The sequence below is a fragment of the Pimephales promelas genome, chromosome 17 (assembly GCF_988280905.1).
Source record: "Pimephales promelas chromosome 17, fPimPro1.hap1.1, whole genome shotgun sequence".
Classification (NCBI taxonomy): domain Eukaryota; kingdom Metazoa; phylum Chordata; class Actinopteri; order Cypriniformes; family Leuciscidae; genus Pimephales; species Pimephales promelas.
This window is the reverse complement of record NC_142785.1, coordinates 29,472,572-29,486,849: the sequence shown is the minus strand read 5'-3', so window position 1 is coordinate 29,486,849 and position 14,278 is coordinate 29,472,572. Positions and strand designations below refer to the sequence as shown.

Genomic DNA, 14,278 nt, shown 5'->3' with positions numbered 1-14,278 from the left:
CATAGGTAATCTCTATATGGGTTCTGAATGGGAAAAACATATGGGGCCCACTTTGATAAACCGCATGGGTCAGACATGGGAAAACACAAACAGTCCCATTTAGGCTGCCTACATGGGCCCAAGGTAGTTCCCTCAAAGGTAATCTCTATATGGGTTCTGAATGGGAAAAACATATGGGGCCCACTTTGATAAACTGCATGGGTCAGACATGGGCAAACACAAACAGTCCCATATAGGCTGCCTACATGGGCCCAAGGTAGTTCCCTCATAGGTAATCTCTATATGGGTTCTGAATGTGAAAAATATATGGGGCCCATTTTGATAAACCGCATGGGTCAGACATGGGCAAACACAAACAGTCCCATTTAGGCTGCCTACATGGGCCCAAGGTAGTTCCCTCATAGGTAATCTCTATATGGGTTCTGAATGGGAAAAACATATGGGGCCCACTTTGATAAACTGCATGGGTCAGACATGGGCAAACACAAACAGTCCCATATAGGCTGCCTACATGGGCCCAAGGTAGTTCCCTCATAGGTAATCTCTATATGGGTTCTGAATGTGAAAAATATATGGGGCCCATTTTGATAAACCGCATGGGTCAGACATGGGCAAACACAAACAGTCCCATTTAGGCTGCCTACATGGGCCCAAGGTAGTTCCCTCATAGGTAATCTCTATATGGGTTCTGAATGGGAAAAACATATGGGGCCCACTTTGATAAACTGCATGGGTCAGACATGGGCAAACACAAACAGTCCCATATAGGCTGCCTACATGGGCCCAAGGTAGTTCCCTCATAGGTAATCTCTATATGGGTTCTGAATGTGAAAAATATATGGGGCCCATTTTGATAAACCGCATGGGTCAGACATGGGCAAACACAAACAGTCCCATATAGGCTGCCTACATGGGCCCAAGGTAGTTCCCTCATAAGTAATCTATATATGGGTTCTGAATGGGAAAAACATATGGGGCCCACTTTGATAAACCGCATGGGTCAGATATGGGCAAACACAAACAGTCCCATATAGGCTGCCTACATGGGCCCAAGGTAGTTCCCTCATAAGTAATCTATATATGGGTTCTGAATGGGAAAAACATATGGGGCCCACTTTGATAAACTGCATGGGTCAGACATGGGCAAACACAAACAGTCCCATATAGGCTGCCTACATGGGCCCAAGGTAGTTCCCTCATAAGTAATCTCTATATGGGTTCTGAATGGGAAAAACATATGGGGCCCATTTTGATAAACCGCATGGGTCAGATATGGGCAAACACAAACAGTCCCATATAGGCTGCCTACATGGGCCCAAGGTAGTTCCCTCATAAGTAATCTCTATATGGGTTCTGAATGGGAAAAACATATGGGGCCCACTTTGATAAACTGGGTCAGACATGGGCAAACACAAACAGTCTTATATAGGCTGCCTACATGGGCCCAAGGTAGTTCCCTCATAAGTAATCTCTATATGGGTTCTGAATGTGAATAATATATGGGGCCCATTTTGATAAACCACATGGGTCAGATATGGGCAAACACAAGCAGTCCCATATAGGCTGCCTACATGGGCCCACAAGGTAGTTCCCTCATAAGTAATCTCTATATGGGTTCTGAATGTGAAAAATATATGGGGCCCATTTTGATAAACCCCATGGGTCAGACATGGGCAAACACAAGCAGTCCCATATAGGCTGCCTACATGGGCTCAAGGTAGTTCCCTCATAAGTAATCTCTATATGGGTTCTGAATGTGAAAAATATATGGGGCCCATTTTGATAAACCGCATGGGTCAGACATGGGCAAACACAAACAGTCCCATTTAGGCTGCCTACATGGGCCCAAGGTAGTTCCCTCATAGGTAATCTCTATTTGGGTTCTGAATGGGAAAAACATATGGGGCCCACTTTGATAAACCGCATGGGTCAGATATGGGCAAACACAAACAGTCCCATTTAGGCTGCCTACATGGGCCCAAAGTAGTTTCCACATAAGTAATCTCTATATGGGTTCTGTATGTGAAAAATATATGGGGCCCATTTTGATAAACCGCATGGGTCAGACATGGGCAAACACAAACAGTCCCATTTAGGCTGCCTACATGGGCCCAAGGTAGTTCCCTCATAGGTAATCTCTATTTGGGTTCTGAATGGGAAAAACATATGGGGCCCACTTTGATAAACCGCATGGGTCAGATATGGGCAAACACAAACAGTCCCATTTAGGCTGCCTACATGGGCCCAAAGTAGTTTCCACATAAGTAATCTCTATATGGGTTCTGTATGTGAAAAATATATGGGGCCCATTTTGATAAACCGCATGGGTCAGACATGGGCAAACACAAACATTCCCATAAAGGCTGCCTACATGGGCCCAAAGTAGTTTCCACATAAGTAATCTCTATATGGGTTCTGAATGTGAAAAATATATGGGGCCCATTTTGATAAACCGCATGGGTCAGATATGGGCAAACACAAGCAGTCCCATATAGGCTGCCTACATGGGCTCAAGGTAGTTCCCTCATAAGTAATCTCTATATGGGTTCTGAATGTAAAAAATATATGGGGCCCATTTTGATAAACCGCATGGGTCAGATATGGGCAAACACAAGCAGTCCCATATAGGCTGCCTACATGGGCCCAAAGTAGTTTCCACATAAGTAATCTCTATATGGGTTCTGTATGTGAAAAATATATGGGGCCCATTTTGATAAACTGCATGGGTCAGACATGGGCAAACACAAACATTCCCATAAAGGCTGCCTACATGGGCCCAAAGTAGTTTCCACATAAGTAATCTCAATATGGATCCTTAATGCGGAAATATATACAAGTATAATTGTGAATATAATGAACTATGGAATAAATATAAATTGTGCATCTGTAAATGACTTCATAAACTATACACTTGTAAAAAAAACATATCTGTGCAATCATTAAAACATTTATATACAGTATATTTATGATTTACAGTATAATCCTTGTTAAAATACCACTAACAGTTGACCATATTTAGTAGTGAGGAAATTTCACAAATGGACTTATTCCACAGGTGGAAACCTATCATGGTACCACGCTTGAATTTACTGAGCTCCTGAAAGCAACCTATATTTTTACACATGTTTGTAGAAGCACCTGCATACCTAGGTGCTTGATTTTATACAACTGTGGCCATGGAAGTGATTGAAACACCCCCATTCAATAACTTGGATGGGTGTCCCAATACTGTTGGCAATAGTATTGGTATGTGGATACAGTATAGGCCACGGCTCTTCAAATCCAGTCCTGGAGTGTTGGCGTTCAGCAGATATTAGTTCCAACCCTAATCATTGACACTAAATATTCAAAGTGTCAACTTTTAGTGGTTTAATTTTGTTACTGCAAACTTCTGAGTTACTGCAATATGCTTATCTCAATATAGTTATACAAATGGTTCAAAATATCCCGAAAATGGTCACTGTACAATATGAAGAACGGGTTACAGAAGCTACTTATCTATCAAAATATTCTAATGACTTGAGATGGCTAGAATAAATCAAACCCCTAGCATCAGCCAAATGCCCTTATTCAATGGAAATACTCAAGAGTTTTCTGGTCAGTCAGTTAGTGACAATGTAATTCTAGAGATTTTAAATATTGGGGTTAGGGTTAGGGTTTTGATTATTGAAAGAGAACTCAGTCCAGATGATGAAATAGCCCAAGTAAAAAAAGTTAGAATGCAACATGCAGTGTTTGAAGGGAAAATCAAAACTAAATTCAAAAATCACATTTGCAGCGAGTACAGAATGCACACAATGTACACAATGTAACATTTTAATGCTAAACAGTTGAATTGTTTTTATCTGTTTGTTGAATCAATGTCATGTCTTCAAGAAATCCATAACATTTAAATTATTATTATTTATAATTATTAATTTCTAATTATTATTGTAGCATTTTATGATATTTTGATCAAAACACCACTTCAAAAATATAAATTTGTGTTGAAATAGAATCAGTATATTATTAACAATAATAAAAATAATGGATATAATTTCAATCTCAACAAGTGCAGAATAAACTTTTTTTGCTTTGTGCGATTTTGTTTGGGGTTTACAATTTTGTGTGTGTGCCTAAAGTTTAGCTTGCAGGATTACATTTTTATTCACACACTTTCATAAAAACAGTAATCAAATAATATAGCCTACAAATTAAATTAAACACGGATTTCTTAAAAAAAAAAATCATTACCACTTTTTTTTTTTTTTAATCATTACCACTGAAACAATAGAGTGCCGAAGTGATGACGTCACTTTGTAGGACAACCCGGAAGCTAGCGGCGCATGGGTTCCCTCGGTAAAAAGGCAATGCATTTTCCCCATAGACTTTTGGAAAATCGCAAAAAATAAGATCTGTGTTTAACAGAGGGTTGTGACCCTTACACGTTTTGTCTAGCAAGATAATCTTTACAAGTTAATCCAAAATTTATATACATTTTGAAGCATATAAAGATTTTAAAAAACACAATCAGACACAATAAAGTTTAAAAAAAAAACACACGCAGGTTATAATTGTGTGTTCTATGTCATAGATCAAAACGTGAAAATATTTAGAGGCTCTGTTCACCAGAGACCTTATTTCAGGAGATTTAGCAAAAACCCATTCAAAAAACCCATAGGCTTTAGAGCGAGGGAACTGTAATGCTAAAATGCAAATTCACTTCTGCGTTTTGGCCTACAGAGTGACGTCGTAACTTCGGTTGTTTCACCTTCTTTGATCATGATTGGTTAATCTGACTGTCATCTATGTAACTGGCCAATGACAACTGTGCGCGCCTTTTTACTGGTCAAGTTTGAAAAATCAAATACATTTGAGTTGATGACGACGGCTGCTCAGATTACTCGGTCTTTCAATTTTATTATCTTGAACTATTTGCGATGTGACATGTAAACGAAGGAGAACAGAAGATGTGAACACACAGAAGACGCTCAGACTGGATGCGTGAGATCCTGCAATATTGGCGATCAGGTAAGAGAACATTTTTCTGTCTCCACTATCATTTTAGAAAAACTGAGATCCACTAATATAAACGTTTAGGTATTACATTCAAATAAGTGGATGAGAGTGTTAATATAGTTCATGGTTGAATATGCAGATAAACAAAACGTATGTGAATATTCACATACGTTTTGTTTATCTGCATATTCAACCATGAACTATATTAACACTCTCATCCACTTATTTGAATGTAATACCTAAACGGAGTTCATTAACTACCCAGAAATGTTCTGTGTAACTTAACGTTAACGTTACATACGAGAGTTTTATAAACGGATAACGGACGTAGGCTACTAGTTACCTGCAGTTGTGTTTGTAACGTTAACATAACGGGTAGCTAACCATATTTATCTGAAAGCAACGTTAGTGCTTCTGAGTAAGTGTATTTGATTGTGCTAAAGTGGAACTATTGCAAATATACTTTTGGTACACTTAATAGTGGTAACGTTATTACTTTATTTTTTTGTCGTAATATATATATATATATATATATATATATATATATATATATATATATATATATATATATATATATATATATATATGTATATATATATAAAATGTTCATTGTGTAATAAAGTCTTCTTAGGTGATGTGTCATTATGTTAATGAAATTGAAGTATAATTAGTATGAAATGTGTTCTAATATATTCTGGTAGAAGTTATTTATTTATTTACTAGGGAAGTAGAATCCAAATGAGTAAAGTGACTGATATATTGTGAAAAGCGCTATATAAATATGATTTGACTGATAAAACGGTCATCTCTGAAACACTGGAATCTACAGAAGAGTTGAGAAATGTTATTGGTCTAACGTTAAATCTCTTATATTTTAGTAGATGCCCGTTTCTAAATATTTTGACATCACCTCTTAAAAAACTGATAACTGCTAATGATAAGAGATTTGTTTATTTTTTTATTATTTTTATATATCAAGCACTGGAAGAAGATTTTTGGGGGGAGAGCAGGCACCCAACAGAGACAAATCCACCACGGCATGATTATCAACTTCATTATGTAAGTCAGTTTTAACCATTGCTTCTAAACCTTACATTGGGATTAATATATTATGTTGTCAAAAGTATTATACTCATCATCAAAAGTCATATCCTCTACCAGTGACAAATCTGAGTAACTAATTATCTTTATGTCTTTCTTCCTCTAAAGTGACAAAGAAAGGAGAACATGTCACCATCATGAGCCCTTTATTTAGTTCACGGAAGAACATCAAGGGAAAGACCCTCAGACGTGTCATAACAGGATAAATGTGGCTACAGGTAAAATTGTTTGATGGTTTGTTTGATTTTGGAGTAGCAAGTTCTTTTTTTAAAGCTTTAATTGATGTGATGTGACATGTGTCCCCAAATTCATAATTTGTGCTCTTCATTTCATCCATTCAAGTGCACACACACACACACACACACACAGCAGTGAGTATTAAACACACACAGTGGAGACCGGGGAGCTATTGGGCTATTTTTCATGTTCTCTGAATGTTTTATAATGGCAAATGTTGGTACGATATTGATACGTTTTGTTTTAATATTGTTAAGGACGCATCACCCCACCCCATCCCAGATTGACCAAGGATCCAGATGAGTACTGGCAATTTGGTGGAGGATTGCTCTTTATCTACTACATTGTACTGTCACTTCCGGTATGGATTTATTAACCTTGTTGAGGTGTTTTGATTGTACTTAATTTAATAAATTTTTCAAAATTAGATTTTACATAATTTAATTAGAGTATTTAGCCCATGATTTACTCACCCTCAAGCCATCCTTTGGTGTATATTAGCCCACGTTCTTCTTTCAGACAAATACAATCAGAATTTTATTAATAAACACCCTGACGCTTCCAAGTTTCGTAATGGCAGTGGATTGCAACTATTAGTTTAAAAAAGCTCAAAAAAGTGCATCCATCCATCATAAACTCCACACGGCTCCAGGGGGGTTAATAAAGGCCTTCTGAAGCAAAAATTTTGTTTGAAAAATATCCATATTTAAACTTTTTAAAGTAAAACAACTAGCTTCCAACTAAATGTCCATAAGCAGCCTACTTGCAAACTTATGCAATTGACCTGTGGCTAAGCCACGCCCCCTCCACTCACTTGGACAAACAGTCAACATTCGGGGACAGGCGCTATGGCAGACATTTTACAGGAGGCAATTGGTGATTTTTGGAGACAAAAATATTATATATCATCTCAAAGTCACCTTAAGGGCCTTAACTATGCATTGGAGGGTTATATTAATAATTTTGTTGTTGAGAAGGCCGATGAAAAGCTTCAGCTCCAGGCAAAAATGTAATTTACAGGTTACAATGTAAACGTGATATACCGCATATCGTTGCCATCACCGTTTGGTGCTACAGTATTTACATGAATCATTCAGCACAACATTGTTAACATTTGTTATCTCGGTTATTTACAGATACGCTAATTAAGCTAAGTGACATGATGTGCAAAGCAACTAGAAGGCTAACTTTAGTTGTTGTTGTGGTCTACCGCGGCGCATGACTTAATCGCATAACTTAATCCAGAGCAGACACTTATCTCTGTTGAGAAGTGGCTTGGGAAAGGGTAAAGAAATACACACCGTCGCCCAGTCTCTCGGGAACCTAGTGTCGGAGTTGTATGTACCCCATGCACACCGTTTGACCATTTTAAACTTAAAATGACAAAAAAAACCTAATGAAAACTGACTAACTGCAATGCATTTCAATGGACGTGGAAGCAGAGAATGTCCGAGTGTATTAGGTTAGGTGCGCACTGGTCATCGTGTTTGACTGAATGGCTTAGCCATAGGTCAATTTGTGACGTCAGAAGTAGCGTAGTGCATAATGGTGTAGAGTAAATATCAACTTAAAACCACATAAGTTGCACTTTACACTTAAGTGCAATCTGTATGTTCGCTTGGCCGGAAGCTGGTTATTTTATTTAATAAAGTTTTAAATATGAATATTTGATAATGCTTTAGATTACAGCCTGGAAAGTACTGCGTAATTAAAGCGATTTAACAGCGTAACCTTTGGTAATTATAGTGTACCTATAACATACTTACAATATAAGTATAAAGGAACAATATATTAAGTTTGGGGAATAAGGATGTAACAACCAGGAGAATTAAACAATTATTTATACTGTAAGTATTAAAGGACTAAAGGGTGTTTATCCTACTATTGTGATAACAATCTTACATTTGGGAGCAATTTCACCAGAAAATTGTACACTGCGTACCTTTTTGAAATAAAGGTGAACCAATACCTACTCTAAAATTACAGGCTTTTAAAAAAAATTACAGGGTACATATGCATTTATAAAGTCATCTTTTTTACATAAGTGCACTGAAACAAAAACTATTGCAACTTTTGCTTAAATATTGGGGAAAGATACACTTGTTTCATGTGGTGGTGCTTGTTACCCCCTTGTTCCATGTAGTTACAGGGTAAGTACAATAAAAATACATACACAGTTTTATATCACTGACTTGGAAACCTTTATTTATTATACAAGCACCACTTACCCTGTAACCACATCAAACAAAATATATGTCCCAGTATTTAAAAAAAAATTGCAATAGTCTTAGCTTTTCTTGCCTTGAAACATGTTAGCCAAAACTTAAACATCTGCACTTTTGCTATAATTTTTTTTAAAAATATTAAAGAATTGTATAAATGCCTATACATGTACCCTGTCCTTTAAAAAAAACCTATACAGTATTGATACACAATTTTTACAAAAAGGTTTGCAGTGTATGTACTCGCTAAATTGCTCCCAAATGTAAGACTGTTGTATCATAATAGTAGAATAAGTAACCCTTATTTCTATAATACTTACAGTATTAATATATATTTTTAATTCTCCTGGTTGTTACCCCATTATTCCCAAAACTTTACCCATATACTTACATGCAAGTCCTTTATAGGTACACTATAATTGCAGAAAGTTACACTGTAAATTCCTCTTAATTACATAGTACATTCCGGGCTGTAATCTAAAGCGTTACCGAATATTTTTCTTACACAAACTCATGGCTTTGCTTCAGAAGGCGTTTAATAACCCCCTCCCACTGTATATGCGCTCTTTTGACTCTGTTGATGCCTTCAAATGCAGACTAAAGTCTTATTTATTTGTTCAGGCTTTTAATTAGGTACCTGTGTTACATGATATGGTCATGTACTGTCTATGCTTTTATTGTGTGTATTTTATGATATTAATGTTTTTGTTGTAAGGCACTTTGTTGCCTTGTACCTGTGAAAGGTGCTATATAAATAAACTTTTACTTACTTACTTAGTTAACCTAACCCTAATATCTGGCCGATTGATCGGAGCATTCCTAATTTTACTTTAAAAGTAATCATAAATCATTATACTTATTATGCATACTTTATAAACTGTTTTTTATTGATTTCCTAAATGCCCTTCCAGTGACATTCCAAAACCGTCACCATTCCTATATAATTTTTTTGCTGTTTTTTTTTTTATCCTGAGTAGAAATTGTTATTCTGTCATAAGGTATTGTGACGTGTAAGTAACATGATTTTTCTAAAATCAAAATCCCTAAAAAAAAAAAAAAAAAAAAATGTTTTGCAGAGGCTCTTAAGAAGACAACACAGATCAACTGGCAAGGAACTGAGAGGGAACTCTCAAAATAGTCCAGGACAAGAGATGGAGGAGGAGAGTGTCTAGATGCGCAAATGACTGTCTGCAGTGTAAGCTGTACTGATAAATGTACTGTATAGTTGCTGCTTCTTCTAACTGTCACCAATTTATATCCTGTTCAAATGTTCAGTAAAGACTGGGTCAAATACAGGTTCAAAATATGTATTTTAACAAATAGGTATTAAATAGATACTCTTTAATCTGACATAAATCTGCTTCTTTAAATATTGTCCCTGGAATTTCAGAATATAGCATAATATGATTATGAGTAATTTTAATAAAATTGAAAATATTTCAATATCACTGTGTGCTCTAATGCTTTAAAACTTGTTTGTGTGGTGTTGCTACTCATTTAGATGGAGCCCAGATGATCCCTAATTGGGCCACATGCATATGATTCCTAGTTGGGCCCCACCTAAAGCCCTGTGAAATCCTGTATAAAAGAAATCCTGAATCCTGAAATCCAGCAAGTTGCTGGGGCCAGCATGGAACCTATGGACAAACCCACTTAAAGCCCATATTTCAGCCCATATAGTAACCTTGTAGTACCCACAAAAAACTAAAGCTGGGACCAAGATAGGTCTTGTGCATGTGGCCCAGTTGGGGCCCACCTGTTAAAAGTGCGATCCTACATGAAACCCACCTGGGCGATTTACATGGCACCATTATGGAACCCACGGACAATCCCATACAGAGCCCACTTTTCATTTCAAAGTCACATGGGACCCACATACAAATGTCGGCTGGGTTAAAGCTGGGCCCGAGATGGGTCTTGTGCATGTTGCCCACTTGGGTCCGGCCTAGTACCAAGTGTAATCCTACATAAAATTCATCTGGGCAATTTACATAGGGCCATTATGTAACCCGCGGACAATCCCAATCAAAGCCCATTTTTCAGCCCATTTCAAACCCACATGGGCCCCACATATAAATATCGGCTGGGTTAAAGCTGGGACCGAGATGGGTCTTGTGCATGTTGCCCACTTGGGTCCGGCCTAGTACCAAGTGCAATCCAACATGAAATTCATCTGGGCAATTAACATGGGGCCATTATGTAACCCGTGGACAATCCCAATCAAAGCCCATTTTTTAGCCCATTTCAAACCCACATGGGCCCCACATATAAATATCGGCTGGGTTAAAGCTGGGACCGAGATGGGTCTTGTGCATGTTGCCCACTTGGGTCCGGCCTAGTACCAAGTGCAATCCAACATGAAATTCATCTGGGCAATTAACATGGGGCCATTATGTAACCCGCGGACAATCCCAATCAAAGCCCATTTTTCAGCCCATTTCAAACCCACATGGGCCCCACATATAAATATCGGCTGGGTTAAAGCTGGGACCGAGATGGGTCTTGTGCATGTTGCCCACTTGGGTCCGGCCTAGTACCAAGTGCAATCCTACATGAAATTCATCTGGGCAATTAACATGGGGCCATTATGTAACCCGCGGACAATCCCAATCAAAGCCCATTTTTCAGCCCATTTCAAACCCACATGGGCCCCACATATAAATATCGGCTGGGTTAAAGCTGGGACCGAGATGGGTCTTGTGCATGTTGCCCACTTGGGTCCGGTCTAGTACCAAGTGCAATCCTACATGAAATTCATCTGGGCAATTAACATGGGGCCATTATGTAACCCGCGGACAATCCCAATCAAAGCCCATTTTTCAGCCCATTTCAAACCCACATGGGCCCCACATATAAATATCGGCTGGGTTAAAGCTGGGACCGAGATGGGTCTTGTGCATGTTGCCCACTTGGGTCCGGCCTAGTACCAAGTGCAATCCTACATGAAATTCATCTGGGCAATTAACATGGGGCCATTATGTAACCCGCGGACAATCCCAATCAAAGCCCATTTTTCAGCCCATTTCAAACCCACATGGGCCCCACATATAAATATCGGCTGGGTTAAAGCTGGGACCGAGATGGGTCTTGTGCATGTTGCCCACTTGGGTCCGGTCTAGTACCAAGTGCAATCCTACATGAAATTCATCTGGGCAATTAACATGGGGCCATTATGTAACCCGCGGACAAACCCAATCAAAGCCCATTTTTCAGCCCATTTCAAACCCACATGGGCCCCACATATAAATATCGGCTGGGTTAAAGCTGGGACCGAGATGGGTCTTGTGCATGTTGCCCACTTGGGTCCGGCGTAGTACCAAGTGCAATCCAACATGAAATTTATCTGGGCAATTAACATGGGGCCATTATGTAACCCGCGGACAATCCTACATGGGGCCCATTTTTCAGCCCATTTCATACCCATATGGGCCCCACATACAAATGTTGGCTGGGCAGTGAGGTCTCATTTGCAAACATTAGATTGAGTAGTTAACATGAACTTGAACTATCTTTTCATTTAAAAAAATGTATTAGTAATTACTAATGTAGGAATTAGACCAGTAAATATTGTAGAAATTGTGTTTATTGTTAGTTCATGTAAACTACTGTAGTTAACTTATTATATAAATAAAAACCTTAATGTAGTGTTAGTGATAATTAAAAAAAAATGTCTTATTTTCCTCCTTGCAATTTTAATTCAGATCAACTTTTTAAACTGAATAAATTATTTATTAAACTTATATATATAGTTCTAAAGATTCATTCAGGAATTATTTAGCCATAAAAAGTTAGGAACAAACCACTTTGTTTTTGCATCCGTTTGGAAGCATGAAAGTTTCATTTTTATTGCATGGAGACGAATGAATTGTACAATTGTTGTGTGTCATTTGGGTTTGACACAATGATTGACAATTTTCTCTTCTTTTAAGTTTAAGCATCAGTATGCGTCAAACTGTGATGATATGAACACCTCTGTTTCAGAAAATGTCTCATATACGTCTTTAAAAGTTCCATTCTAAATTGATTATATTTTGCATAATTAAATTAGTCATAGCCAGATTAATTCAATCAGAACTGGTCTCGCTGACACCCATTGTCTTGGACTAATTCCATAGACCTGAAACGACGCTGGGACGGGGAGAGAAGACTTTATCAAGGTTATGCAGCATTTCCCCTTTCACTTACGCCCGCAAGATGCTGCTTTAAAGTCCAAACTCATCAGCCGGTCTCTTCTCCTCCTCCACCTGTGCTCGCGATCAAGACAAGCTGTCACGACGTGGGTCGTCCGAGTGACGGTGAGGGTCAGTGCTTATTCCGCTCTGACATAATGGGATATGACTGCTCCCGTAGTTCCGGGAGAGTCCAGAACGCTCCGCGGGTCGTTTTCGACGGGCCGCGTTGAGCCGCATGCTTGATGAGAGAGCGCTTCATTAGCATGTGTCAAGCCTTGCGTTTGGAGCCCTGACCTGCATGTTGGCCCTCGATAACACGGAGGCTGGGCCTGACAGCATTCCCTGAGTGTTGCCCGACGTTCCCCATTCTCATCACCTTCAATAATCAGCGAGCATATGGCTCGCCGAGCTGCCGCCAACGATTAGGAGGCAGGAGACGAAACTCCCTTGGAAAGTTATTAGTTGTCAGGCCTGTCGTAAACATGATTAACTGATAAGCAGCTGCAACTGTGGCAAACTGGAGAAAGAAAGATGGAGCTCATCTGGACGGAGACCTTAATCTAAAATCTGTTTATCACTCAAAGGTAAACGCGCTATTTTAATCGTGTCGATTGCACAGGTGTGTGCCTGTGTGTGTGTGTTTGGTGACTGTATGGTGTGTAATATTGTGTTAGGCATAGAAGTCAAAGCTGTTTTAATTAAGCCGGTAAATGGATCCTTGGGATTCTTTGGGGAATTTTAGATAGCATTCTTGTTTTTCTCGTCTGCTATGTACTCGGAGTTGGCAGCATACTGTAAATCTTGGGGGACTGCAAACCAATAATCTGGACCTTAGCTATATATATATATATATATTACGGCTGTGCAAAAGTTAATTGCGATTAATTGCATCCAAAATAAAAGTCTGTGCTTACATAATATATTTGTGTGTACTGTATATAATTATTTTGTATATATAAATACCTATGCATGTATATATTTAAGAATTATTTGCGCTTAAATTCTGTATATATATATATATATATATATATATATAAACATAATCTTTATTATATAAATATTTTATATATGAATAACACATTTTCTTAAATATATACATGCATGTGTGTGCATTTATATATACAAAATAATTATATACAGCACACACAAATACATTATGCAAACACAGACTTTTATTTTGGATGCAATTAATCGCAATTAATTTTTGCACAGCCCTTATATATATATATATATATATATATATATATATATATATATATATATATATATATATATATATATATATATAGTGCAATTAGTTTGTATTTGCATATGTGCATTTTCAAACATTTCCATAGACACTGACATGGATGGAATTAAATATGGAAGTTTGTTTGAGACTTGGATAAATTGCAATTGCGTGTTTTTCCTCATGGTTCTACGAAATGCAAGATATAAACTCACAATTGCTAGAAAAAAGTCTGATTTACGAGTTGATATATATTTATAACTCGCAAGTGAGATTTTATCTAACAATTACCTCTTTTAATTTTCACATCGGGGCAGAAA

At 37.9% G+C, this 14,278-nt stretch overlaps 1 protein-coding gene and 1 long non-coding RNA gene across 2 annotated transcripts in view; one reads left to right on the top strand and one right to left on the bottom strand.

Annotated features, from left to right (window-relative positions):
- Window positions 1–14,278, bottom strand: part of cdh12b (cadherin 12b) — a 155,081-nt gene that overhangs the window by 93,980 nt on the left and 46,823 nt on the right. The window lies entirely within an intron of this gene.
- On the top strand, window positions 4,874–10,267 carry LOC120462477 (uncharacterized). Its single transcript, XR_016147138.1, has 5 exons — window positions 4,874–5,010; window positions 5,978–6,057; window positions 6,208–6,317; window positions 6,594–6,697; window positions 9,635–10,267. It is a non-coding gene; the product is annotated as an uncharacterized LOC120462477 (long non-coding RNA).